This window comes from Crinia signifera, chromosome 6 (assembly GCF_055691185.1).
Source record: "Crinia signifera chromosome 6, ASM5569118v1, whole genome shotgun sequence".
In the NCBI taxonomy this organism is placed as follows: Eukaryota; Metazoa; Chordata; class Amphibia; order Anura; family Myobatrachidae; genus Crinia; species Crinia signifera.
In genome coordinates this window covers 217,981,910-218,007,579 of record NC_139222.1, presented here as the reverse complement: position 1 = coordinate 218,007,579, position 25,670 = coordinate 217,981,910, and the positions used below count along the sequence as shown (strand labels likewise).

At 47.1% G+C, this 25,670-nt stretch overlaps 14 non-coding genes and 2 pseudogenes across 14 annotated transcripts; all 16 read right to left on the bottom strand.

The window, feature by feature from the left end:
* Positions 1-403: 403 nt before the first annotated feature.
* LOC146012283 (U2 spliceosomal RNA) lies at positions 404-594 on the bottom strand. The gene has a single exon (XR_014445452.1). It is a non-coding gene; the product is annotated as a U2 spliceosomal RNA (small nuclear RNA).
* Positions 595-1,968: 1,374 nt separating this feature from the next.
* On the bottom strand, positions 1,969-2,159 carry LOC146012282 (U2 spliceosomal RNA). Its single transcript, XR_014445451.1, has one exon. It is a non-coding gene; the product is annotated as a U2 spliceosomal RNA (small nuclear RNA).
* Positions 2,160-3,533: 1,374 nt separating this feature from the next.
* LOC146012281 (U2 spliceosomal RNA) lies at positions 3,534-3,724 on the bottom strand. The gene has a single exon (XR_014445450.1). It is a non-coding gene; the product is annotated as a U2 spliceosomal RNA (small nuclear RNA).
* Positions 3,725-5,098: 1,374 nt separating this feature from the next.
* LOC146012280 (U2 spliceosomal RNA) lies at positions 5,099-5,289 on the bottom strand. The gene has a single exon (XR_014445449.1). It is a non-coding gene; the product is annotated as a U2 spliceosomal RNA (small nuclear RNA).
* A 1,375-nt stretch (positions 5,290-6,664) lies between these two features.
* Positions 6,665-6,855, bottom strand: LOC146012279 (U2 spliceosomal RNA). The gene has a single exon (XR_014445448.1). It is a non-coding gene; the product is annotated as a U2 spliceosomal RNA (small nuclear RNA).
* Positions 6,856-8,229: 1,374 nt separating this feature from the next.
* LOC146012278 (U2 spliceosomal RNA) lies at positions 8,230-8,420 on the bottom strand. The gene has a single exon (XR_014445447.1). It is a non-coding gene; the product is annotated as a U2 spliceosomal RNA (small nuclear RNA).
* Positions 8,421-9,795: 1,375 nt separating this feature from the next.
* Positions 9,796-9,986, bottom strand: LOC146012277 (U2 spliceosomal RNA). Its single transcript, XR_014445446.1, has one exon. It is a non-coding gene; the product is annotated as a U2 spliceosomal RNA (small nuclear RNA).
* Positions 9,987-11,360: 1,374 nt separating this feature from the next.
* LOC146012276 (U2 spliceosomal RNA) lies at positions 11,361-11,551 on the bottom strand. Its single transcript, XR_014445445.1, has one exon. It is a non-coding gene; the product is annotated as a U2 spliceosomal RNA (small nuclear RNA).
* A 1,374-nt stretch (positions 11,552-12,925) lies between these two features.
* Positions 12,926-13,116, bottom strand: LOC146012275 (U2 spliceosomal RNA). The gene has a single exon (XR_014445444.1). It is a non-coding gene; the product is annotated as a U2 spliceosomal RNA (small nuclear RNA).
* Positions 13,117-14,490: 1,374 nt separating this feature from the next.
* Positions 14,491-14,681, bottom strand: LOC146012274 (U2 spliceosomal RNA). The gene has a single exon (XR_014445443.1). It is a non-coding gene; the product is annotated as a U2 spliceosomal RNA (small nuclear RNA).
* Positions 14,682-16,055: 1,374 nt separating this feature from the next.
* LOC146012659 (U2 spliceosomal RNA) lies at positions 16,056-16,231 on the bottom strand (annotated as a pseudogene).
* A 2,339-nt stretch (positions 16,232-18,570) lies between these two features.
* Positions 18,571-18,707, bottom strand: LOC146012732 (U2 spliceosomal RNA; annotated as a pseudogene).
* Positions 18,708-20,081: 1,374 nt separating this feature from the next.
* Positions 20,082-20,272, bottom strand: LOC146012272 (U2 spliceosomal RNA). Its single transcript, XR_014445441.1, has one exon. It is a non-coding gene; the product is annotated as a U2 spliceosomal RNA (small nuclear RNA).
* A 1,374-nt stretch (positions 20,273-21,646) lies between these two features.
* On the bottom strand, positions 21,647-21,837 carry LOC146012271 (U2 spliceosomal RNA). The gene has a single exon (XR_014445440.1). It is a non-coding gene; the product is annotated as a U2 spliceosomal RNA (small nuclear RNA).
* A 1,374-nt stretch (positions 21,838-23,211) lies between these two features.
* On the bottom strand, positions 23,212-23,402 carry LOC146012270 (U2 spliceosomal RNA). The gene has a single exon (XR_014445439.1). It is a non-coding gene; the product is annotated as a U2 spliceosomal RNA (small nuclear RNA).
* A 1,374-nt stretch (positions 23,403-24,776) lies between these two features.
* LOC146012269 (U2 spliceosomal RNA) lies at positions 24,777-24,967 on the bottom strand. The gene has a single exon (XR_014445438.1). It is a non-coding gene; the product is annotated as a U2 spliceosomal RNA (small nuclear RNA).
* Between the last annotated feature and the right edge of the window lie 703 nt (positions 24,968-25,670).

The following is a 25,670-nucleotide window of genomic DNA, read 5'->3' as shown; positions in this document are numbered from 1 at the left end:
AAAATGCCATTGCTGTGATCCAGTTGATGTTTCCGTGGAAAGATCGTAGGTAAGTCACATAGTGTTTGCCTATTTTTTGGGAGGTCGCAGCGATTGATAAGTCATTTAATTTAGGCAGGCTTCCGGTCTTTTGGCTAGGCCGCATATGCTGATATCAAGTGTAGTGTCACGTAAAAATATTTAACTGCCTCGATTCCAGAAAGTACAATTCAAGGAGTCAAGAAATAGTCACAAAATGATACACTGGAGGCAGGATTTCAAAGTATTTATGCACAAGGGTTAAACCTTGAAGCAGCAAATGCATGCATTTCTAAATACAAAGTTAGTACAAAGGTGCACAAACAATTGATACTCCAAATTAAGTGCCAGGAATGGAAATAGTCTTTTTTTGGATAACAGATTAGGAAGGTGCACCGGTCCTGGAAGTACTGCAATACCAGGTCAATGCGTGGAGTGGACAGAGCAAGCTCTTCTTCCATCTCCCTGTTCTAAAAATCCATTTAATATATGGCCCCCAGATAGGGGGCGTATCAGATATTAAACTGATAAGAACAGATACTACACTTGATCTTAGCCAAAAGGCCGAGAAGCGATAACCCGAATGGGGTCCCAGCAAAGCGCGCGAACCGGAATTCGGCCACCAACACTGGTGCAGAAGAGATCAGCACCACGGACACATCTAACACACACACATCACTTCTATGTCGTTGCAGTCTGAAAGATACCTGGCTGTACGGCAGGTGTGAATAGGACTTGAAGTGCTGGACAGGGACCGGAGGACGAGTAGCCATCCAACTGATTTTGTGATTAGGTCGTCGGCGGGCGGGCAGGGTGCCTCAGCTGGGTAGGAGGCCAAATTTGCATGTGCTCCGCCCCGTCTGTTGACGTCGCGTCAACAGACACACACCCACTAGGCAGACGACCAACAGGCAAGCAGCAGCAGCCAGCTGTCTCCTCGCTCTTTGCTGCTGCATGCCTGTGTCCCTGACGAACTGCTGCTGAGTAAATCAATCAGCTAGCTGCTGCAGAGGAGAAGGAGGAATCTTGCACAATCAGGTGCAATGACGGCTTTCCTGTTTTGAGCCCATTCAGCAGCAGTAGTAGACAGTCAGATGGACAGGCATTCATGTGGCAGGACCCTTTGTGTGACATCACAATCTGCCCTCTATGACATCACAAGCTGCTCACTCGGAATCCGGCGGAACCTGACAGCCAGACAGTCACTTGGAACAGACAGGCAGACAGGACAGTCATGTGTAGGTGAGCTGGGTGGGCCAATGTTTTCTTTTATTGGCAGTTACCACCCAAATGATGGTCCGAAGAAGGTAAGTGATACTTTTTCTAAATCCCCCTCTCAATGATCATCAATTGTTGGGCTCGGCAAAAAAAAATGGAAGAGGAAAAAAAATTCCCAAAACAAAAGAGAGGAAAGAGGAAAAAAATTTCCCAAAACAAAAGAGAGAGAAAAGAGAGCGCAAAAAGAAAAGAAAAAAAATATAAGAGATCAAGAAAGAAAAAGCAAAAAAAAAACCAAGCCATTTCAAATGGAGAGGGAGGGGGGTCCAAAAATGCCATTGCTGTGATCCAGTTGATGTTTCCGTGGAAAGATCGTAGGTAAGTCACATAGTGTTTGCCTATTTTTTGGGAGGTCGCAGCGATTGATAAGTCATTTAATTTAGGCAGGCTTCCGGTCTTTTGGCTAGGCCGCATATGCTGATATCAAGTGTAGTGTCACGTAAAAATATTTAACTGCCTCGATTCCAGAAAGTACAATTCAAGGAGTCAGGAAATAGTCACAAAATGATACACTGGAGGCAGGATTTCAAAGTATTTATGCACAAGGGTTAAACCTTGAAGCAGCAAATGCATGCATTTCTAAATACAAAGTTAGTACAAAGGTGCACAAACAATTGATACTCCAAATTAAGTGCCAGGAATGGAAATAGTCTTTTTTTGGATAACAGATTAGGAAGGTGCACCGGTCCTGGAAGTACTGCAATACCAGGTCAATGCGTGGAGTGGACAGAGCAAGCTCTTCTTCCATCTCCCTGTTCTAAAAATCCATTTAATATATGGCCCCCAGATAGGGGGCGTATCAGATATTAAACTGATAAGAACAGATACTACACTTGATCTTAGCCAAAAGGCCGAGAAGCGATAACCCGAATGGGGTCCCAGCAAAGCGCGCGAACCGGAATTCGGCCACCAACACTGGTGCAGAAGAGATCAGCACCACGGACACATCTAACACACACACATCACTTCTATGTCGTTGCAGTCTGAAAGATACCTGGCTGTACGGCAGGTGTGAATAGGACTTGAAGTGCTGGACAGGGACCGGAGGACGAGCAGCCATCCAACTGATTTTGTGATTAGGTCGTCGGCGGGCGGGCAGGGTGCCTCAGCTGGGTAGGAGGCCAAATTTGCATGTGCTCCGCCCCGTCTGTTGACGTCGCGTCAACAGACACACACCCACTAGGCAGACGACCAACAGGCAAGCAGCAGCAGCCAGCTGTCTCCTCGCTCTTTGCTGCTGCATGCCTGTGTCCCTGACGAACTGCTGCTGAGTAAATCAATCAGCTAGCTGCTGCAGAGGAGAAGGAGGAATCTTGCACAATCAGGTGCAATGACGGCTTTCCTGTTTTGAGCCCATTCAGCAGCAGTAGTAGACAGTCAGATGGACAGGCATTCATGTGGCAGGACCCTTTGTGTGACATCACAATCTGCCCTCTATGACATCACAAGCTGCTCACTCGGAATCCGGCGGAAACTGACAGCCAGACAGTCACTTGGAACAGACAGGCAGACAGGACAGTCATGTGTAGGTGAGCTGGGTGGGCCAATGTTTTCTTTTATTGGCAGTTACCACCCAAATGATGGTCCGAAGAAGGTAAGTGATACTTTTTCTAAATCCCCCTCTCAATGATCATCAATTGTTGGGCTCGGCAAAAAAAAATGGAAGAGGAAAAAAAATTCCCAAAACAAAAGAGAGGAAAGAGGAAAAAAATTTCCCAAAACAAAAGAGAGAGAAAAGAGAGCGCAAAAAGAAAAGAAAAAAAATATAAGAGATCAAGAAAGAAAAAGCAAAAAAAAAACCAAGCCATTTCAAATGGAGAGGGAGGGGGGTCCAAAAATGCCATTGCTGTGATCCAGTTGATGTTTCCGTGGAAAGATCGTAGGTAAGTCACATAGTGTTTGCCTATTTTTTGGGAGGTCGCAGCGATTGATAAGTCATTTAATTTAGGCAGGCTTCCGGTCTTTTGGCTAGGCCGCATATGCTGATATCAAGTGTAGTGTCACGTAAAAATATTTAACTGCCTCGATTCCAGAAAGTACAATTCAAGGAGTCAAGAAATAGTCACAAAATGATACACTGGAGGCAGGATTTCAAAGTATTTATGCACAAGGGTTAAACCTTGAAGCAGCAAATGCATGCATTTCTAAATACAAAGTTAGTACAAAGGTGCACAAACAATTGATACTCCAAATTAAGTGCCAGGAATGGAAATAGTCTTTTTTTGGATAACAGATTAGGAAGGTGCACCGGTCCTGGAAGTACTGCAATACCAGGTCAATGCGTGGAGTGGACAGAGCAAGCTCTTCTTCCATCTCCCTGTTCTAAAAATCCATTTAATATATGGCCCCCAGATAGGGGGCGTATCAGATATTAAACTGATAAGAACAGATACTACACTTGATCTTAGCCAAAAGGCCGAGAAGCGATAACCCGAATGGGGTCCCAGCAAAGCGCGCGAACCGGAATTCGGCCACCAACACTGGTGCAGAAGAGATCAGCACCACGGACACATCTAACACACACACATCACTTCTATGTCGTTGCAGTCTGAAAGATACCTGGCTGTACGGCAGGTGTGAATAGGACTTGAAGTGCTGGACAGGGACCGGAGGACGAGTAGCCATCCAACTGATTTTGTGATTAGGTCGTCGGCGGGCGGGCAGGGTGCCTCAGCTGGGTAGGAGGCCAAATTTGCATGTGCTCCGCCCCGTCTGTTGACGTCGCGTCAACAGACACACACCCACTAGGCAGACGACCAACAGGCAAGCAGCAGCAGCCAGCTGTCTCCTCGCTCTTTGCTGCTGCATGCCTGTGTCCCTGACGAACTGCTGCTGAGTAAATCAATCAGCTAGCTGCTGCAGAGGAGAAGGAGGAATCTTGCACAATCAGGTGCAATGACGGCTTTCCTGTTTTGAGCCCATTCAGCAGCAGTAGTAGACAGTCAGATGGACAGGCATTCATGTGGCAGGACCCTTTGTGTGACATCACAATCTGCCCTCTATGACATCACAAGCTGCTCACTCGGAATCCGGCGGAACCTGACAGCCAGACAGTCACTTGGAACAGACAGGCAGACAGGACAGTCATGTGTAGGTGAGCTGGGTGGGCCAATGTTTTCTTTTATTGGCAGTTACCACCCAAATGATGGTCCGAAGAAGGTAAGTGATACTTTTTCTAAATCCCCCTCTCAATGATCATCAATTGTTGGGCTCGGCAAAAAAAAATGGAAGAGGAAAAAAAATTCCCAAAACAAAAGAGAGGAAAGAGGAAAAAAATTTCCCAAAACAAAAGAGAGAGAAAAGAGAGCGCAAAAAGAAAAGAAAAAAAATATAAGAGATCAAGAAAGAAAAAGCAAAAAAAAAACCAAGCCATTTCAAATGGAGAGGGAGGGGGGTCCAAAAATGCCATTGCTGTGATCCAGTTGATGTTTCCGTGGAAAGATCGTAGGTAAGTCACATAGTGTTTGCCTATTTTTTGGGAGGTCGCAGCGATTGATAAGTCATTTAATTTAGGCAGGCTTCCGGTCTTTTGGCTAGGCCGCATATGCTGATATCAAGTGTAGTGTCACGTAAAAATATTTAACTGCCTCGATTCCAGAAAGTACAATTCAAGGAGTCAAGAAATAGTCACAAAATGATACACTGGAGGCAGGATTTCAAAGTATTTATGCACAAGGGTTAAACCTTGAAGCAGCAAATGCATGCATTTCTAAATACAAAGTTAGTACAAAGGTGCACAAACAATTGATACTCCAAATTAAGTGCCAGGAATGGAAATAGTCTTTTTTTGGATAACAGATTAGGAAGGTGCACCGGTCCTGGAAGTACTGCAATACCAGGTCAATGCGTGGAGTGGACAGAGCAAGCTCTTCTTCCATCTCCCTGTTCTAAAAATCCATTTAATATATGGCCCCCAGATAGGGGGCGTATCAGATATTAAACTGATAAGAACAGATACTACACTTGATCTTAGCCAAAAGGCCGAGAAGCGATAACCCGAATGGGGTCCCAGCAAAGCGCGCGAACCGGAATTCGGCCACCAACACTGGTGCAGAAGAGATCAGCACCACGGACACATCTAACACACACACATCACTTCTATGTCGTTGCAGTCTGAAAGATACCTGGCTGTACGGCAGGTGTGAATAGGACTTGAAGTGCTGGACAGGGACCGGAGGACGAGTAGCCATCCAACTGATTTTGTGATTAGGTCGTCGGCGGGCGGGCAGGGTGCCTCAGCTGGGTAGGAGGCCAAATTTGCATGTGCTCCGCCCCGTCTGTTGACGTCGCGTCAACAGACACACACCCACTAGGCAGACGACCAACAGGCAAGCAGCAGCAGCCAGCTGTCTCCTCGCTCTTTGCTGCTGCATGCCTGTGTCCCTGACGAACTGCTGCTGAGTAAATCAATCAGCTAGCTGCTGCAGAGGAGAAGGAGGAATCTTGCACAATCAGGTGCAATGACGGCTTTCCTGTTTTGAGCCCATTCAGCAGCAGTAGTAGACAGTCAGATGGACAGGCATTCATGTGGCAGGACCCTTTGTGTGACATCACAATCTGCCCTCTATGACATCACAAGCTGCTCACTCGGAATCCGGCGGAACCTGACAGCCAGACAGTCACTTGGAACAGACAGGCAGACAGGACAGTCATGTGTAGGTGAGCTGGGTGGGCCAATGTTTTCTTTTATTGGCAGTTACCACCCAAATGATGGTCCGAAGAAGGTAAGTGATACTTTTTCTAAATCCCCCTCTCAATGATCATCAATTGTTGGGCTCGGCAAAAAAAAATGGAAGAGGAAAAAAAATTCCCAAAACAAAAGAGAGGAAAGAGGAAAAAAATTTCCCAAAACAAAAGAGAGAGAAAAGAGAGCGCAAAAAGAAAAGAAAAAAAAATATAAGAGATCAAGAAAGAAAAAGCAAAAAAAAAACCAAGCCATTTCAAATGGAGAGGGAGGGGGGTCCAAAAATGCCATTGCTGTGATCCAGTTGATGTTTCCGTGGAAAGATCGTAGGTAAGTCACATAGTGTTTGCCTATTTTTTGGGAGGTCGCAGCGATTGATAAGTCATTTAATTTAGGCAGGCTTCCGGTCTTTTGGCTAGGCCGCATATGCTGATATCAAGTGTAGTGTCACGTAAAAATATTTAACTGCCTCGATTCCAGAAAGTACAATTCAAGGAGTCAAGAAATAGTCACAAAATGATACACTGGAGGCAGGATTTCAAAGTATTTATGCACAAGGGTTAAACCTTGAAGCAGCAAATGCATGCATTTCTAAATACAAAGTTAGTACAAAGGTGCACAAACAATTGATACTCCAAATTAAGTGCCAGGAATGGAAATAGTCTTTTTTTGGATAACAGATTAGGAAGGTGCACCGGTCCTGGAAGTACTGCAATACCAGGTCAATGCGTGGAGTGGACAGAGCAAGCTCTTCTTCCATCTCCCTGTTCTAAAAATCCATTTAATATATGGCCCCCAGATAGGGGGCGTATCAGATATTAAACTGATAAGAACAGATACTACACTTGATCTTAGCCAAAAGGCCGAGAAGCGATAACCCGAATGGGGTCCCAGCAAAGCGCGCGAACCGGAATTCGGCCACCAACACTGGTGCAGAAGAGATCAGCACCACGGACACATCTAACACACACACATCACTTCTATGTCGTTGCAGTCTGAAAGATACCTGGCTGTACGGCAGGTGTGAATAGGACTTGAAGTGCTGGACAGGGACCGGAGGACGAGTAGCCATCCAACTGATTTTGTGATTAGGTCGTCGGCGGGTGGGCAGGGTGCCTCAGCTGGGTAGGAGGCCAAATTTGCATGTGCTCCGCCCCGTCTGTTGACGTCGCGTCAACAGACACACACCCACTAGGCAGACGACCAACAGGCAAGCAGCAGCAGCCAGCTGTCTCCTCGCTCTTTGCTGCTGCATGCCTGTGTCCCTGACGAACTGCTGCTGAGTAAATCAATCAGCTAGCTGCTGCAGAGGAGAAGGAGGAATCTTGCACAATCAGGTGCAATGACGGCTTTCCTGTTTTGAGCCCATTCAGCAGCAGTAGTAGACAGTCAGATGGACAGGCATTCATGTGGCAGGACCCTTTGTGTGACATCACAATCTGCCCTCTATGACATCACAAGCTGCTCACTCGGAATCCGGCGGAACCTGACAGCCAGACAGTCACTTGGAACAGACAGGCAGACAGGACAGTCATGTGTAGGTGAGCTGGGTGGGCCAATGTTTTCTTTTATTGGCAGTTACCACCCAAATGATGGTCCGAAGAAGGTAAGTGATACTTTTTCTAAATCCCCCTCTCAATGATCATCAATTGTTGGGCTCGGCAAAAAAAAATGGAAGAGGAAAAAAAATTCCCAAAACAAAAGAGAGGAAAGAGGAAAAAAAATTCCCAAAACAAAAGAGAGAGAAAAGAGAGCGCAAAAAGAAAAGAAAAAAAATATAAGAGATCAAGAAAGAAAAAGCAAAAAAAAAACCAAGCCATTTCAAATGGAGAGGGAGGGGGGTCCAAAAATGCCATTGCTGTGATCCAGTTGATGTTTCCGTGGAAAGATCGTAGGTAAGTCACATAGTGTTTGCCTATTTTTTGGGAGGTCGCAGCGATTGATAAGTCATTTAATTTAGGCAGGCTTCCGGTCTTTTGGCTAGGCCGCATATGCTGATATCAAGTGTAGTGTCACGTAAAAATATTTAACTGCCTCGATTCCAGAAAGTACAATTCAAGGAGTCAAGAAATAGTCACAAAATGATACACTGGAGGCAGGATTTCAAAGTATTTATGCACAAGGGTTAAACCTTGAAGCAGCAAATGCATGCATTTCTAAATACAAAGTTAGTACAAAGGTGCACAAACAATTGATACTCCAAATTAAGTGCCAGGAATGGAAATAGTCTTTTTTTGGATAACAGATTAGGAAGGTGCACCGGTCCTGGAAGTACTGCAATACCAGGTCAATGCGTGGAGTGGACAGAGCAAGCTCTTCTTCCATCTCCCTGTTCTAAAAATCCATTTAATATATGGCCCCCAGATAGGGGGCGTATCAGATATTAAACTGATAAGAACAGATACTACACTTGATCTTAGCCAAAAGGCCGAGAAGCGATAACCCGAATGGGGTCCCAGCAAAGCGCGCGAACCGGAATTCGGCCACCAACACTGGTGCAGAAGAGATCAGCACCACGGACACATCTAACACACACACATCACTTCTATGTCGTTGCAGTCTGAAAGATACCTGGCTGTACGGCAGGTGTGAATAGGACTTGAAGTGCTGGACAGGGACCGGAGGACGAGTAGCCATCCAACTGATTTTGTGATTAGGTCGTCGGCGGGCGGGCAGGGTGCCTCAGCTGGGTAGGAGGCCAAATTTGCATGTGCTCCGCCCCGTCTGTTGACGTCGCGTCAACAGACACACACCCACTAGGCAGACGACCAACAGGCAAGCAGCAGCAGCCAGCTGTCTCCTCGCTCTTTGCTGCTGCATGCCTGTGTCCCTGACGAACTGCTGCTGAGTAAATCAATCAGCTAGCTGCTGCAGAGGAGAAGGAGGAATCTTGCACAATCAGGTGCAATGACGGCTTTCCTGTTTTGAGCCCATTCAGCAGCAGTAGTAGACAGTCAGATGGACAGGCATTCATGTGGCAGGACCCTTTGTGTGACATCACAATCTGCCCTCTATGACATCACAAGCTGCTCACTCGGAATCCGGCGGAACCTGACAGCCAGACAGTCACTTGGAACAGACAGGCAGACAGGACAGTCATGTGTAGGTGAGCTGGGTGGGCCAATGTTTTCTTTTATTGGCAGTTACCACCCAAATGATGGTCCGAAGAAGGTAAGTGATACTTTTTCTTAATCCCCCTCTCAATGATCATCAATTGTTGGGCTCGGCAAAAAAAAATGGAAGAGGAAAAAAAATTCCCAAAACAAAAGAGAGGAAAGAGGAAAAAAATTTCCCAAAACAAAAGAGAGAGAAAAGAGAGCGCAAAAAGAAAAGAAAAAAAATATAAGAGATCAAGAAAGAAAAAGCAAAAAAAAAAACCAAGCCATTTCAAATGGAGAGGGAGGGGGGTCCAAAAATGCCATTGCTGTGATCCAGTTGATGTTTCCGTGGAAAGATCGTAGGTAAGTCACATAGTGTTTGCCTATTTTTTGGGAGGTCGCAGCGATTGATAAGTCATTTAATTTAGGCAGGCTTCCGGTCTTTTGGCTAGGCCGCATATGCTGATATCAAGTGTAGTGTCACGTAAAAATATTTAACTGCCTCGATTCCAGAAAGTACAATTCAAGGAGTCAAGAAATAGTCACAAAATGATACACTGGAGGCAGGATTTCAAAGTATTTATGCACAAGGGTTAAACCTTGAAGCAGCAAATGCATGCATTTCTAAATACAAAGTTAGTACAAAGGTGCACAAACAATTGATACTCCAAATTAAGTGCCAGGAATGGAAATAGTCTTTTTTTGGATAACAGATTAGGAAGGTGCACCGGTCCTGGAAGTACTGCAATACCAGGTCAATGCGTGGAGTGGACAGAGCAAGCTCTTCTTCCATCTCCCTGTTCTAAAAATCCATTTAATATATGGCCCCCAGATAGGGGGCGTATCAGATATTAAACTGATAAGAACAGATACTACACTTGATCTTAGCCAAAAGGCCGAGAAGCGATAACCCGAATGGGGTCCCAGCAAAGCGCGCGAACCGGAATTCGGCCACCAACACTGGTGCAGAAGAGATCAGCACCACGGACACATCTAACACACACACATCACTTCTATGTCGTTGCAGTCTGAAAGATACCTGGCTGTACGGCAGGTGTGAATAGGACTTGAAGTGCTGGACAGGGACCGGAGGACGAGTAGCCATCCAACTGATTTTGTGATTAGGTCGTCGGCGGGCGGGCAGGGTGCCTCAGCTGGGTAGGAGGCCAAATTTGCATGTGCTCCGCCCCGTCTGTTGACGTCGCGTCAACAGACACACACCCACTAGGCAGACGACCAACAGGCAAGCAGCAGCAGCCAGCTGTCTCCTCGCTCTTTGCTGCTGCATGCCTGTGTCCCTGACGAACTGCTGCTGAGTAAATCAATCAGCTAGCTGCTGCAGAGGAGAAGGAGGAATCTTGCACAATCAGGTGCAATGACGGCTTTCCTGTTTTGAGCCCATTCAGCAGCAGTAGTAGACAGTCAGATGGACAGGCATTCATGTGGCAGGACCCTTTGTGTGACATCACAATCTGCCCTCTATGACATCACAAGCTGCTCACTCGGAATCCGGCAGAACCTGACAGCCAGACAGTCACTTGGAACAGACAGGCAGACAGGACAGTCATGTGTAGGTGAGCTGGGTGGGCCAATGTTTTCTTTTATTGGCAGTTACCACCCAAATGATGGTCCGAAGAAGGTAAGTGATACTTTTTCTAAATCCCCCTCTCAATGATCATCAATTGTTGGGCTCGGCAAAAAAAAATGGAAGAGGAAAAAAAATTCCCAAAACAAAAGAGAGGAAAGAGGAAAAAAATTTCCCAAAACAAAAGAGAGAGAAAAGAGAGCGCAAAAAGAAAAGAAAAAAAATATAAGAGATCAAGAAAGAAAAAGCAAAAAAAAAACCAAGCCATTTCAAATGGAGAGGGAGGGGGGTCCAAAAATGCCATTGCTGTGATCCAGTTGATGTTTCCGTGGAAAGATCGTAGGTAAGTCACATAGTGTTTGCCTATTTTTTGGGAGGTCGCAGCGATTGATAAGTCATTTAATTTAGGCAGGCTTCCGGTCTTTTGGCTAGGCCGCATATGCTGATATCAAGTGTAGTGTCACGTAAAAATATTTAACTGCCTCGATTCCAGAAAGTACAATTCAAGGAGTCAAGAAATAGTCACAAAATGATACACTGGAGGCAGGATTTCAAAGTATTTATGCACAAGGGTTAAACCTTGAAGCAGCAAATGCATGCATTTCTAAATACAAAGTTAGTACAAAGGTGCACAAACAATTGATACTCCAAATTAAGTGCCAGGAATGGAAATAGTCTTTTTTTGGATAACAGATTAGGAAGGTGCACCGGTCCTGGAAGTACTGCAATACCAGGTCAATGCGTGGAGTGGACAGAGCAAGCTCTTCTTCCATCTCCCTGTTCTAAAAATCCATTTAATATATGGCCCCCAGATAGGGGGCGTATCAGATATTAAACTGATAAGAACAGATACTACACTTGATCTTAGCCAAAAGGCCGAGAAGCGATAACCCGAATGGGGTCCCAGCAAAGCGCGCGAACCGGAATTCGGCCACCAACACTGGTGCAGAAGAGATCAGCACCACGGACACATCTAACACACACACATCACTTCTATGTCGTTGCAGTCTGAAAGATACCTGGCTGTACGGCAGGTGTGAATAGGACTTGAAGTGCTGGACAGGGACCGGAGGACGAGTAGCCATCCAACTGATTTTGTGATTAGGTCGTCGGCGGGCGGGCAGGGTGCCTCAGCTGGGTAGGAGGCCAAATTTGCATGTGCTCCGCCCCGTCTGTTGACGTCGCGTCAACAGACACACACCCACTAGGCAGACGACCAACAGGCAAGCAGCAGCAGCCAGCTGTCTCCTCGCTCTTTGCTGCTGCATGCCTGTGTCCCTGACGAACTGCTGCTGAGTAAATCAATCAGCTAGCTGCTGCAGAGGAGAAGGAGGAATCTTGCACAATCAGGTGCAATGACGGCTTTCCTGTTTTGAGCCCATTCAGCAGCAGTAGTAGACAGTCAGATGGACAGGCATTCATGTGGCAGGACCCTTTGTGTGACATCACAATCTGCCCTCTATGACATCACAAGCTGCTCACTCGGAATCCGGCGGAACCTGACAGCCAGACAGTCACTTGGAACAGACAGGCAGACAGGACAGTCATGTGTAGGTGAGCTGGGTGGGCCAATGTTTTCTTTTATTGGCAGTTACCACCCAAATGATGGTCCGAAGAAGGTAAGTGATACTTTTTCTAAATCCCCCTCTCAATGATCATCAATTGTTGGGCTCGGCAAAAAAAAATGGAAGAGGAAAAAAAATTCCCAAAACAAAAGAGAGGAAAGAGGAAAAAAAATTCCCAAAACAAAAGAGAGAGAAAAGAGAGCGCAAAAAGAAAAGAAAAAAAATATAAGAGATCAAGAAAGAAAAAGCAAAAAAAAAACCAAGCCATTTCAAATGGAGAGGGAGGGGGGTCCAAAAATGCCATTGCTGTGATCCAGTTGATGTTTCCGTGGAAAGATCGTAGGTAAGTCACATAGTGTTTGCCTATTTTTTGGGAGGTCGCAGCGATTGATAAGTCATTTAATTTAGGCAGGCTTCCGGTCTTTTGGCTAGGCCGCATATGCTGATATCAAGTGTAGTGTCACGTAAAAATATTTAACTGCCTCGATTCCAGAAAGTACAATTCAAGGAGTCAAGAAATAGTCACAAAATGATACACTGGAGGCAGGATTTCAAAGTATTTATGCACAAGGGTTAAACCTTGAAGCAGCAAACGCATGCATTTCTAAATACAAAGTTAGTACAAAGGTGCACAAACAATTGATACTCCAAATTAAGTGCCAGGAATGGAAATAGTCTTTTTTTGGATAACAGATTAGGAAGGTGCACCGGTCCTGGAAGTACTGCAATACCAGGTCAATGCGTGGAGTGGACAGAGCAAGCTCTTCTTCCATCTCCCTGTTCTAAAAATCCATTTAATATATGGCCCCCAGATAGGGGGCGTATCAGATATTAAACTGATAAGAACAGATACTACACTTGATCTTAGCCAAAAGGCCGAGAAGCGATAACCCGAATGGGGTCCCAGCAAAGCGCGCGAACCGGAATTCGGCCACCAACACTGGTGCAGAAGAGATCAGCACCACGGACACATCTAACACACACACATCACTTCTATGTCGTTGCAGTCTGAAAGATACCTGGCTGTACGGCAGGTGTGAATAGGACTTGAAGTGCTGGACAGGGACCGGAGGACGAGTAGCCATCCAACTGATTTTGTGATTAGGTCGTCGGCGGGCGGGCAGGGTGCCTCAGCTGGGTAGGAGGCCAAATTTGCATGTGCTCCGCCCCGTCTGTTGACGTCGCGTCAACAGACACACACCCACTAGGCAGACGACCAACAGGCAAGCAGCAGCAGCCAGCTGTCTCCTCGCTCTTTGCTGCTGCATGCCTGTGTCCCTGACGAACTGCTGCTGAGTAAATCAATCAGCTAGCTGCTGCAGAGGAGAAGGAGGAATCTTGCACAATCAGGTGCAATGACGGCTTTCCTGTTTTGAGCCCATTCAGCAGCAGTAGTAGACAGTCAGATGGACAGGCATTCATGTGGCAGGACCCTTTGTGTGACATCACAATCTGCCCTCTATGACATCACAAGCTGCTCACTCGGAATCCGGCGGAACCTGACAGCCAGACAGTCACTTGGAACAGACAGGCAGACAGGACAGTCATGTGTAGGTGAGCTGGGTGGGCCAATGTTTTCTTTTATTGGCAGTTACCACCCAAATGATGGTCCGAAGAAGGTAAGTGATACTTTTTCTAAATCCCCCTCTCAATGATCATCAATTGTTGGGCTCGGCAAAAAAAAATGGAAGAGGAAAAAAAATTCCCAAAACAAAAGAGAGGAAAGAGGAAAAAAATTTCCCAAAACAAAAGAGAGAGAAAAGAGAGCGCAAAAAGAAAAGAAAAAAAATATAAGAGATCAAGAAAGAAAAAGCAAAAAAAAAACCAAGCCATTTCAAATGGAGAGGGAGGGGGGTCCAAAAATGCCATTGCTGTGATCCAGTTGATGTTTCCGTGGAAAGATCGTAGGTAAGTCACATAGTGTTTGCCTATTTTTTGGGAGGTCGCAGCGATTGATAAGTCATTTAATTTAGGCAGGCTTCCGGTCTTTTGGCTAGGCCGCATATGCTGATATCAAGTGTAGTGTCACGTAAAAATATTTAACTGCCTCGATTCCAGAAAGTACAATTCAAGGAGTCAAGAAATAGTCACAAAATGATACACTGGAGGCAGGATTTCAAAGTATTTATGCACAAGGGTTAAACCTTGAAGCAGCAAATGCATGCATTTCTAAATACAAAGTTAGTACAAAGGTGCACAAACAATTGATACTCCAAATTAAGTGCCAGGAATGGAAATAGTCTTTTTTTGGATAACAGATTAGGAAGGTGCACCGGTCCTGGAAGTACTGCAATACCAGGTCAATGCGTGGAGTGGACAGAGCAAGCTCTTCTTCCATCTCCCTGTTCTAAAAATCCATTTAATATATGGCCCCCAGATAGGGGGCGTATCAGATATTAAACTGATAAGAACAGATACTACACTTGATCTTAGCCAAAAGGCCGAGAAGCGATAACCCGAATGGGGTCCCAGCAAAGCGCGCGAACCGGAATTCGGCCACCAACACTGGTGCAGAAGAGATCAGCACCACGGACACATCTAACACACACACATCACTTCTATGTCGTTGCAGTCTGAAAGATACCTGGCTGTACGGCAGGTGTGAATAGGACTTGAAGTGCTGGACAGGGACCGGAGGACGAGTAGCCATCCAACTGATTTTGTGATTAGGTCGTCGGCGGGCGGGCAGGGTGCCTCAGCTGGGTAGGAGGCCAAATTTGCATGTGCTCCGCCCCGTCTGTTGACGTCGCGTCAACAGACACACACCCACTAGGCAGACGACCAACAGGCAAGCAGCAGCAGCCAGCTGTCTCCTCGCTCTTTGCTGCTGCATGCCTGTGTCCCTGACGAACTGCTGCTGAGTAAATCAATCAGCTAGCTGCTGCAGAGGAGAAGGAGGAATCTTGCACAATCAGGTGCAATGACGGCTTTCCTGTTTTGAGCCCATTCAGCAGCAGTAGTAGACAGTCAGATGGACAGGCATTCATGTGGCAGGACCCTTTGTGTGACATCACAATCTGCCCTCTATGACATCACAAGCTGCTCACTCGGAATCCGGCGGAACCTGACAGCCAGACAGTCACTTGGAACAGACAGGCAGACAGGACAGTCATGTGTAGGTGAGCTGGGTGGGCCAATGTTTTCTTTTATTGGCAGTTACCACCCAAATGATGGTCCGAAGAAGGTAAGTGATACTTTTTCTAAATCCCCCTCTCAATGATCATCAATTGTTGGGCTCGGCAAAAAAAAATGGAAGAGGAAAAAAAATTCCCAAAACAAAAGAGAGGAAAGAGGAAAAAAATTTCCCAAAACAAAAGAGAGAGAAAAGAGAGCGCAAAAAGAAAAGAAAAAAAATATAAGAGATCAAGAAAGAAAAAGCAAAAAAAAAACCAAGCCATTTCAAATGGAGAGGGAGGGGGGTCCAAAAATGCCATTGCTGTGATCCAGTTGATGTTTCCGTGGAAAGATCGTAGGTAAGTCACATAGTGTTTGCCTATTTTTTGGGAGGTCGCAGCGATTGATAAGTCATTTAATTTAGGCAGGCTTCCGGTCTTTTGGCTAGGCCGCATATGCTGATATCAAGTGTAGTGTCACGTAAAAATATTTAACTGCCTCGATTCCAGAAAGTACAATTCAAGGAGTCAAGAAATAGTCACAAAATGATACACTGGAGGCAGGATTTCAAAGTATTTATGCACAAGGGTTAAACCTTGAAGCAGCAAATGCATGCATTTCTAAATACAAAGTTAGTACAAAGGTGCACAAACAATTGATACTCCAAATTAAGTGCCAGGAATGGAAATAGTCTTTTTTTGGATAACAGATTAGGAAGGTGCACCGGTCCTGGAAGTACTGCAATACCAGGTCAATGCGTGGAGTGGACAGAGCAAGCTCTTCTTCCATCTCCCTGTTCTAAAAATCCATTTAATATATGGCCCCCAGATAGGGGGCGTATCAGATATTAAACTGATAAGAACAGATGAGTTTGAAGAAACTCAGGGAGCCCGAGGTGTGCTCCCACCACCACCAGTGACGTGACTAAACGCGTGCACAGGGGGCAGCCGTACAGAACTTGTGGCCCTCTCCCAAGGGAGAAAGGCTCCATGGTTCCCCTAACCCCCCTCAACCATAAGGCCGAGGAAGGGAAAAAAGGGATCGGTGGGTCCTCTTCGCCGAAGCTCAGAGGGACCCGCGTTTCCTCCACCCCCGGAAGGGTTTCGGACGGTGGGTCCTCCGCACCCGAAGGTTTGGAGGGACCCGCTTAGGCTTCCCTCCGCCTTGCGGCTCGGGGTTGCCCTCGAGGGAACCGGGACTCTCCCCAGAAGGTGAAGAGTCCCAGTCACGTTTGGGGAACGGAAGGCCCGTCAGGGACAGCCGCACTACCCAAATGAAAAAACGTGACAAACTAACGAAAAACGTGGAGTGCAAAACGTGCAAATCATAAAAAGAAAAGAATAAGGCCCTAGCCAAAAGGCCGGGGGGGGTGTGAAAAATTGTCCTACCCCATCCAAAAGGACAGGGTAAGGACGTGAAGCGCTAACCTAAAGGGAAGTGCGCAGTGCAAGTGCCATTCGTGCAAGGTGACTTGGGATCACCCGTGCATGTCCGGCACCCCCGAGTTTCCCCGGGGGCACAGTGCAGCCTCGGACTCCAGGCAGCCGACCCTTCAGCATCCGACCAAGCTTTTCTCTGTCTCACCAGCAGGCATTTTCCAGCCCCCGGCATGGGAATGGGTACTCCACTGGGCTTTTCGAAAGACTCCCTTTGGGGCTGCACCCCCTCCAGAAGAGCAATCTACTCAGTCCCAGTGTTTCTCCGCTCCCAGGGTTAAGATACTAGGCTGAGCTTTTCGCTGTGCCCAGGCTGAGGACCTGCCCCAACCTGGACCAATCTACTCGGTCTCAGCTTTTCTCCGCTCCCTGGGATTGGATACTAGACTGAGCCTTTCGCTGCTCATCCTTCGGGGGCTACAAACCCCGTCAGGAGAGTCAAACTACTAGGCCCAGTGTTTCTCCCCCCCTCTTACCAGTGGATTTACGGAAACAACACCTCCTACCAAAGGCAGAGGTGAAGATACTTAGTGAGACTTTTCACTACTCCCGGGAAAAAACAGAGGGGTCCCACACCCTCCGCCCATCAGAGCAGCTACTCAGTCTCACCTTTCTCTATTCTCTGCCAGAGGCCAGTCCATACCCAACTGATAAGAACAGATGTTTGAAGAAACTCAGGGAGCCCGAGGTGTGCTCCCACCACCACCAGTGACGTGACTAAACGCGTGCACAGGGGGCAGCCGTACAGAACTTGTGGCCCTCTCCCAAAGGAGAAAGGCCCCATGGTTCCCCTAACCCCCCTCAACCATAAGGCCGAGGAAGGGAAAAAAGGGATCGGTGGGTCCTCTTCGCCGAAGCTCAGAGGGACCCGCGTTTCCTCCACCCCCGGAAGGGTTTCGGACGGTGGGTCCTCCGCACCCGAAGGTTTGGAGGGACCCGCTTTGGCTTCCCTCCGCCTTGCGGCTCGGGGTTGCCCTCGAGGGAACCGGGACTCTCCCCAAAAGGTGAAGAGTCCCAGTCACGTTTGGGGAACGGAAGGCCCGTTAGGGACAGCCGCACTACCCAAATGAAAAAACGTGACAAACTAACGAAAAACGTGGAGTGCAAAACGTGCAAATCATAAAAAGAAAAGAATAAGGCCCTAGCCAGAAGGCCGGGGGGGGTGTGAAAAATTGTCCTACCCCATCCAAAAGGACAGGGTAAGGACGTGAAGCGCTAACCTAAAGGGAAGTGCGCAGTGCAAGTGCCATTCGTGCAAGGTGACTTGGGATCACCCGTGCATGTCCGGCACCCCCGAGTTTCCCCGGGGGCACAGTGCAGCCTCGGACTCCAGGCAGCCGACCCTTCAGCGTCCGACCAAGCTTTTCTCTGTCTCACCAGGCAGGCATTTTCCAGCCCCCGGCATGGGAATGGGTACTCCACTGGGCTTTTCGAAAGACTCCCTTTGGGACTGCACCCCCTCCGGAAGAGCAATCTACTCAGTCCCAGTGTTTCTCCGCTCCCAGGGTTAAGATACTAGGCTGAGCTTTTCGCTGTGCCCAGGCTGAGGACCTGCCCCAACCTGGACCAATCTACTCGGTCTCAGCTTTTCTCCGCTCCCTGGGATTGGATACTAGACTGAGCCTTTCGCTGCTCATCCTTCGGGGGCTACAAACCCCGTCAGGAGAGTCAAACTACTAGGCCCAGTGTTTCTCCCCCCCTCTTACCAGTGGATTTACGGAAACAACACCTCCTACCAAAGGCAGAGGTGAAGATACTTAGTGAGACTTTTCACTACTCCCGGGAAAAAACAGAGGGGTCCCACACCCTCCGCCCATCAGAGCAGCTACTCAGTCTCACCTTTCTCTATTCTCTGCCAGAGGCCAGTCCATACCCAACTGATAAGAACAGATACTACACTTGATCTTAGCCAAAAGGCCGAGAAGCGATAACCCGAATGGGGTCCCAGCAAAGCGCGCGAACCGGAATTCGGCCACCAACACTGGTGCAGAAGAGATCAGCACCACGGACACATCTAACACACACACATCACTTCTATGTCGTTGCAGTCTGAAAGATACCTGGCTGTACGGCAGGTGTGAATAGGACTTGAAGTGCTGGACAGGGACCGGAGGACGAGTAGCCATCCAACTGATTTTGTGATTAGGTCGTCGGCGGGCGGGCAGGGTGCCTCAGCTGGGTAGGAGGCCAAATTTGCATGTGCTCCGCCCCGTCTGTTGACGTCGCGTCAACAGACACACACCCACTAGGCAGACGACCAACAGGCAAGCAGCAGCAGCCAGCTGTCTCCTCGCTCTTTGCTGCTGCATGCCTGTGTCCCTGACAAACTGCTGCTGAGTAAATCAATCAGCTAGCTGCTGCAGAGGAGAAGGAGGAATCTTGCACAATCAGGTGCAATGACGGCTTTCCTGTTTTGAGCCCATTCAGCAGCAGTAGTAGACAGTCAGATGGACAGGCATTCATGTGGCAGGACCCTTTGTGTGACATCACAATCTGCCCTCTATGACATCACAAGCTGCTCACTCGGAATCCGGCGGAACCTGACAGCCAGACAGTCACTTGGAACAGACAGGCAGACAGGACAGTCATGTGTAGGTGAGCTGGGTGGGCCAATGTTTTCTTTTATTGGCAGTTACCACCCAAATGATGGTCCGAAGAAGGTAAGTGATACTTTTTCTAAATCCCCCTCTCAATGATCATCAATTGTTGGGCTCGGCAAAAAAAAATGGAAGAGGAAAAAAAATTCCCAAAACAAAACAGAGGAAAGAGGAAAAAAATTTCCCAAAACAAAAGAGAGAGAAAAGAGAGCGCAAAAAGAAAAGAAAAAAAATATAAGAGATCAAGAAAGAAAAAGCAAAAAAAAAACCAAGCCATTTCAAATGGAGAGGGAGGGGGGTCCAAAAATGCCATTGCTGTGATCCAGTTGATGTTTCCGTGGAAAGATCGTAGGTAAGTCACATAGTGTTTGCCTATTTTTTGGGAGGTCGCAGCGATTGATAAGTCATTTAATTTAGGCAGGCTTCCGGTCTTTTGGCTAGGCCGCATATGCTGATATCAAGTGTAGTGTCACGTAAAAATATTTAACTGCCTCGATTCCAGAAAGTACAATTCAAGGAGTCAAGAAATAGTCACAAAATGATACACTGGAGGCAGGATTTCAAAGTATTTATGCACAAGGGTTAAACCTTGAAGCAGCAAATGCATGCATTTCTAAATACAAAGTTAGTACAAAGGTGCACAAACAATTGATACTCCAAATTAAGTGCCAGGAATGGAAATAGTCTTTTTTTGGATAACAGATTAGGAAGGTGCACCGGTCCTGGAAGTACTGCAATACCAGGTCAATGCGTGGAGTGGACAGAGCAAGCTCTTCTTCCATCTCCCTGTTCTAAAAATCCATTTAATATATGGCCCCCAGATAGGGGGCGTATCAGATATTAAACTGATAAGAACAGATACTACACTTGATCTTAGCCAAAAGGCCGAGAAGCGATAACCCGAATGGGGTCCCAGCAAAGCGCGCGAACCGGAATTCGGCCACCAACACTGGTGCAGAAGAGATCAGCACCACGGACACATCTAACACACACACATCACTTCTATGTCGTTGCAGTCTGAAAGATACCTGGCTGTACGGCAGGTGTGAATAGGACTTGAAGTGCTGGACAGGGACCGGAGGACGAGTAGCCATCCAACTGATTTTGTGATTAGGTCGTCGGCGGGCGGGCAGGGTGCCTCAGCTGGGTAGGAGGCCAAATTTGCATGTGCTCCGCCCCGTCTGTTGACGTCGCGTCAACAGACACACACCCACTAGGCAGACGACCAACAGGCAAGCAGCAGCAGCCAGCTGTCTCCTCGCTCTTTGCTGCTGCATGCCTGTGTCCCTGACGAACTGCTGCTGAGTAAATCAATCAGCTAGCTGCTGCAGAGGAGAAGGAGGAATCTTGCACAATCAGGTGCAATGACGGCTTTCCTGTTTTGAGCCCATTCAGCAGCAGTAGTAGACAGTCAGATGGACAGGCATTCATGTGGCAGGACCCTTTGTGTGACATCACAATCTGCCCTCTATGACATCACAAGCTGCTCACTCGGAATCCGGCGGAACCTGACAGCCAGACAGTCACTTGGAACAGACAGGCAGACAGGACAGTCATGTGTAGGTGAGCTGGGTGGGCCAATGTTTTCTTTTATTGGCAGTTACCACCCAAATGATGGTCCGAAGAAGGTAAGTGATACTTTTTCTAAATCCCCCTCTCAATGATCATCAATTGTTGGGCTCGGCAAAAAAAAATGGAAGAGGAAAAAAAATTCCCAAAACAAAAGAGAGGAAAGAGGAAAAAAATTTCCCAAAACAAAAGAGAGAGAAAAGAGAGCGCAAAAAGAAAAGAAAAAAAATATAAGAGATCAAGAAAGAAAAAGCAAAAAAAAAACCAAGCCATTTCAAATGGAGAGGGAGGGGGGTCCAAAAATGCCATTGCTGTGATCCAGTTGATGTTTCCGTGGAAAGATCGTAGGTAAGTCACATAGTGTTTGCCTATTTTTTGGGAGGTCGCAGCGATTGATAAGTCATTTAATTTAGGCAGGCTTCCGGTCTTTTGGCTAGGCCGCATATGCTGATATCAAGTGTAGTGTCACGTAAAAATATTTAACTGCCTCGATTCCAGAAAGTACAATTCAAGGAGTCAAGAAATAGTCACAAAATGATACACTGGAGGCAGGATTTCAAAGTATTTATGCACAAGGGTTAAACCTTGAAGCAGCAAATGCATGCATTTCTAAATACAAAGTTAGTACAAAGGTGCACAAACAATTGATACTCCAAATTAAGTGCCAGGAATGGAAATAGTCTTTTTTTGGATAACAGATTAGGAAGGTGCACCGGTCCTGGAAGTACTGCAATACCAGGTCAATGCGTGGAGTGGACAGAGCAAGCTCTTCTTCCATCTCCCTGTTCTAAAAATCCATTTAATATATGGCCCCCAGATAGGGGGCGTATCAGATATTAAACTGATAAGAACAGATACTACACTTGATCTTAGCCAAAAGGCCGAGAAGCGATAACCCGAATGGGGTCCCAGCAAAGCGCGCGAACCGGAATTCGGCCACCAACACTGGTGCAGAAGAGATCAGCACCACGGACACATCTAACACACACACATCACTTCTATGTCGTTGCAGTCTGAAAGATACCTGGCTGTACGGCAGGTGTGAATAGGACTTGAAGTGCTGGACAGGGACCGGAGGACGAGTAGCCATCCAACTGATTTTGTGATTAGGTCGTCGGCGGGCGGGCAGGGTGCCTCAGCTGGGTAGGAGGCCAAATTTGCATGTGCTCCGCCCCGTCTGTTGACGTCGCGTCAACAGACACACACCCACTAGGCAGACGACCAACAGGCAAGCAGCAGCAGCCAGCTGTCTCCTCGCTCTTTGCTGCTGCATGCCTGTGTCCCTGACGAACTGCTGCTGAGTAAATCAATCAGCTAGCTGCTGCAGAGGAGAAGGAGGAATCTTGCACAATCAGGTGCAATGACGGCTTTCCTGTTTTGAGCCCATTCAGCAGCAGTAGTAGACAGTCAGATGGACAGGCATTCATGTGGCAGGACCCTTTGTGTGACATCACAATCTGCCCTCTATGACATCACAAGCTGCTCACTCGGAATCCGGCGGAACCTGACAGCCAGACAGTCACTTGGAACAGACAGGCAGACAGGACAGTCATGTGTAGGTGAGCTGGGTGGGCCAATGTTTTCTTTTATTGGCAGTTACCACCCAAATGATGGTCCGAAGAAGGTAAGTGATACTTTTTCTAAATCCCCCTCTCAATGATCATCAATTGTTGGGCTCGGCAAAAAAAAATGGAAGAGGAAAAAAAATTCCCAAAACAAAAGAGAGGAAAGAGGAAAAAAATTTCCCAAAACAAAAGAGAGAGAAAAGAGAGCGCAAAAAGAAAAGAAAAAAAATATAAGAGATCAAGAAAGAAAAAGCAAAAAAAAAACCAAGCCATTTCAAATGGAGAGGGAGGGGGGTCCAAAAATGCCATTGCTGTGATCCAGTTGATGTTTCCGTGGAAAGATCGTAGGTAAGTCACATAGTGTTTGCCTATTTTTTGGGAGGTCGCAGCGATTGATAAGTCATTTAATTTAGGCAGGCTTCCGGTCTTTTGGCTAGGCCGCATATGCTGATATCAAGTGTAGTGTCACGTAAAAATATTTAACTGCCTCGATTCCAGAAAGTACAATTCAAGGAGTCAAGAAATAGTCACAAAATGATACACTGGAGGCAGGATTTCAAAGTATTTATGCACAAGGGTTAAACCTTGAAGCAGCAAATGCATGCATTTCTAAATACAAAGTTAGTACAAAGGTGCACAAACAATTGATACTCCAAATTAAGTGCCAGGAATGGAAATAGTCTTTTTTTGGATAACAGATTAGGAAGGTGCACCGGTCCTGGAAGTACTGCAATACCAGGTCAATGCGTGGAGTGGACAGAGCAAGCTCTTCTTCCATCTCCCTGTTCTAAAAATCCATTTAATATATGGCCCCCAGATAGGGGGCGTATCAGATATTAAACTGATAAGAACAGATACTACACTTGATCTTAGCCAAAAGGCCGAGAAGCGATAACCCGAATGGGGTCCCAGCAAAGCGCGCGAACCGGAATTCGGCCACCAACACTGGTGCAGAAGAGATCAGCACCACGGACACATCTAACACACACACATCACTTCTATGTCGTTGCAGTCTGAAAGATACCTGGCTGTACGGCAGGTGTGAATAGGACTTGATGTGCTGGACAGGGACCGGAAGACGAGTAGCCATCCAACTGATTTTGTGATTAGGTCGTCGGCGGGCGGGCAGGGTGCCTCAGCTGGGTAGGAGGCCAAATTTGCATGTGCTCCGCCCCGTCTGTTGACGTCGCGTCAACAGACACACACCCACTAGGCAGACGACCAACAGGCAAGCAGCAGCAGCCAGCTGTCTCCTCGCTCTTTGCTGCTGCATGCCTGTGTCCCTGACGAACTGCTGCTGAGTAAATCAATCAGCTAGCTGCTGCAGAGGAGAAGGAGGAATCTTGCACAATCAGGTGCAATGACGGCTTTCCTGTTTTGAGCCCATTCAGCAGCAGTAGTAGACAGTCAGATGGACAGGCATTCATGTGGCAGGACCCTTTGTGTGACATCACAATCTGCCCTCTATGACATCACAAGCTGCTCACTCGGAATCCGGCGGAACCTGACAGCCAGACAGTCACTTGGAACAGACAGGCAGACAGGACAGTCATGTGTAGGTGAGCTGGGTGGGCCAATGTTTTCTTTTATTGGCAGTTACCACCCAAATGATGGTCCGAAGAAGGTAAGTGATACTTTTTCTAAATCCCCCTCTCAATGATCATCAATTGTTGGGCTCGGCAAAAAAAAATGGAAGAGGAAAAAAAATTCCCAAAACAAAAGAGAGGAAAGAGGAAAAAAATTTCCCAAAACAAAAGAGAGAGAAAAGAGAGCGCAAAAAGAAAAGAAAAAAAATATAAGAGATCAAGAAAGAAAAAGCAAAAAAAAACCCAAGCCATTTCAAATGGAGAGGGAGGGGGGTCCAAAAATGCCATTGCTGTGATCCAGTTGATGTTTCCGTGGAAAGATCGTAGGTAAGTCACATAGTGTTTGCCTATTTTTTGGGAGGTCGCAGCGATTGATAAGTCATTTAATTTAGGCAGGCTTCCGGTCTTTTGGCTAGGCCGCATATGCTGATATCAAGTGTAGTGTCACGTAAAAATATTTAACTGCCTCGATTCCAGAAAGTACAATTCAAGGAGTCAAGAAATAGTCACAAAATGATACACTGGAGGCAGGATTTCAAAGTATTTATGCACAAGGGTTAAACCTTGAAGCAGCAAATGCATGCATTTCTAAATACAAAGTTAGTACAAAGGTGCACAAACAATTGATACTCCAAATTAAGTGCCAGGAATGGAAATAGTCTTTTTTTGGATAACAGATTAGGAAGGTGCACCGGTCCTGGAAGTACTGCAATACCAGGTCAATGCGTGGAGTGGACAGAGCAAGCTCTTCTTCCATCTCCCTGTTCTAAAAATCCATTTAATATATGGCCCCCAGATAGGGGGCGTATCAGATATTAAACTGATAAGAACAGATACTACACTTGATCTTAGCCAAAAGGCCGAGAAGCGATAACCCGAATGGGGTCCCAGCAAAGCGCGCGAACCGGAATTCGGCCACCAACACTGGTGCAGAAGAGATCAGCACCACGGACACATCTAACACACACACATCACTTCTATGTCGTTGCAGTCTGAAAGATACCTGGCTGTACGGCAGGTGTGAATAGGACTTGAAGTGCTGGACAGGGACCGGAGGACGAGTAGCCATCCAACTGATTTTGTGATTAGGTCGTCGGCGGGCGGGCAGGGTGCCTCAGCTGGGTAGGAGGCCAAATTTGCATGTGCTCCGCCCCGTCTGTTGACGTCGCGTCAACAGACACACACCCACTAGGCAGACGACCAACAGGCAAGCAGCAGCAGCCAGCTGTCTCCTCGCTCTTTGCTGCTGCATGCCTGTGTCCCTGACGAACTGCTGCTGAGTAAATCAATCAGCTAGCTGCTGCAGAGGAGAAGGAGGAATCTTGCACAATCAGGTGCAATGACGGCTTTCCTGTTTTGAGCCCATTCAGCAGCAGTAGTAGACAGTCAGATGGACAGGCATTCATGTGGCAGGACCCTTTGTGTGACATCACAATCTGCCCTCTATGACATCACAAGCTGCTCACTCGGAATCCGGCGGAACCTGACAGCCAGACAGTCACTTGGAACAGACAGGCAGACAGGACAGTCATGTGTAGGTGAGCTGGGTGGGCCAATGTTTTCTTTTATTGGCAG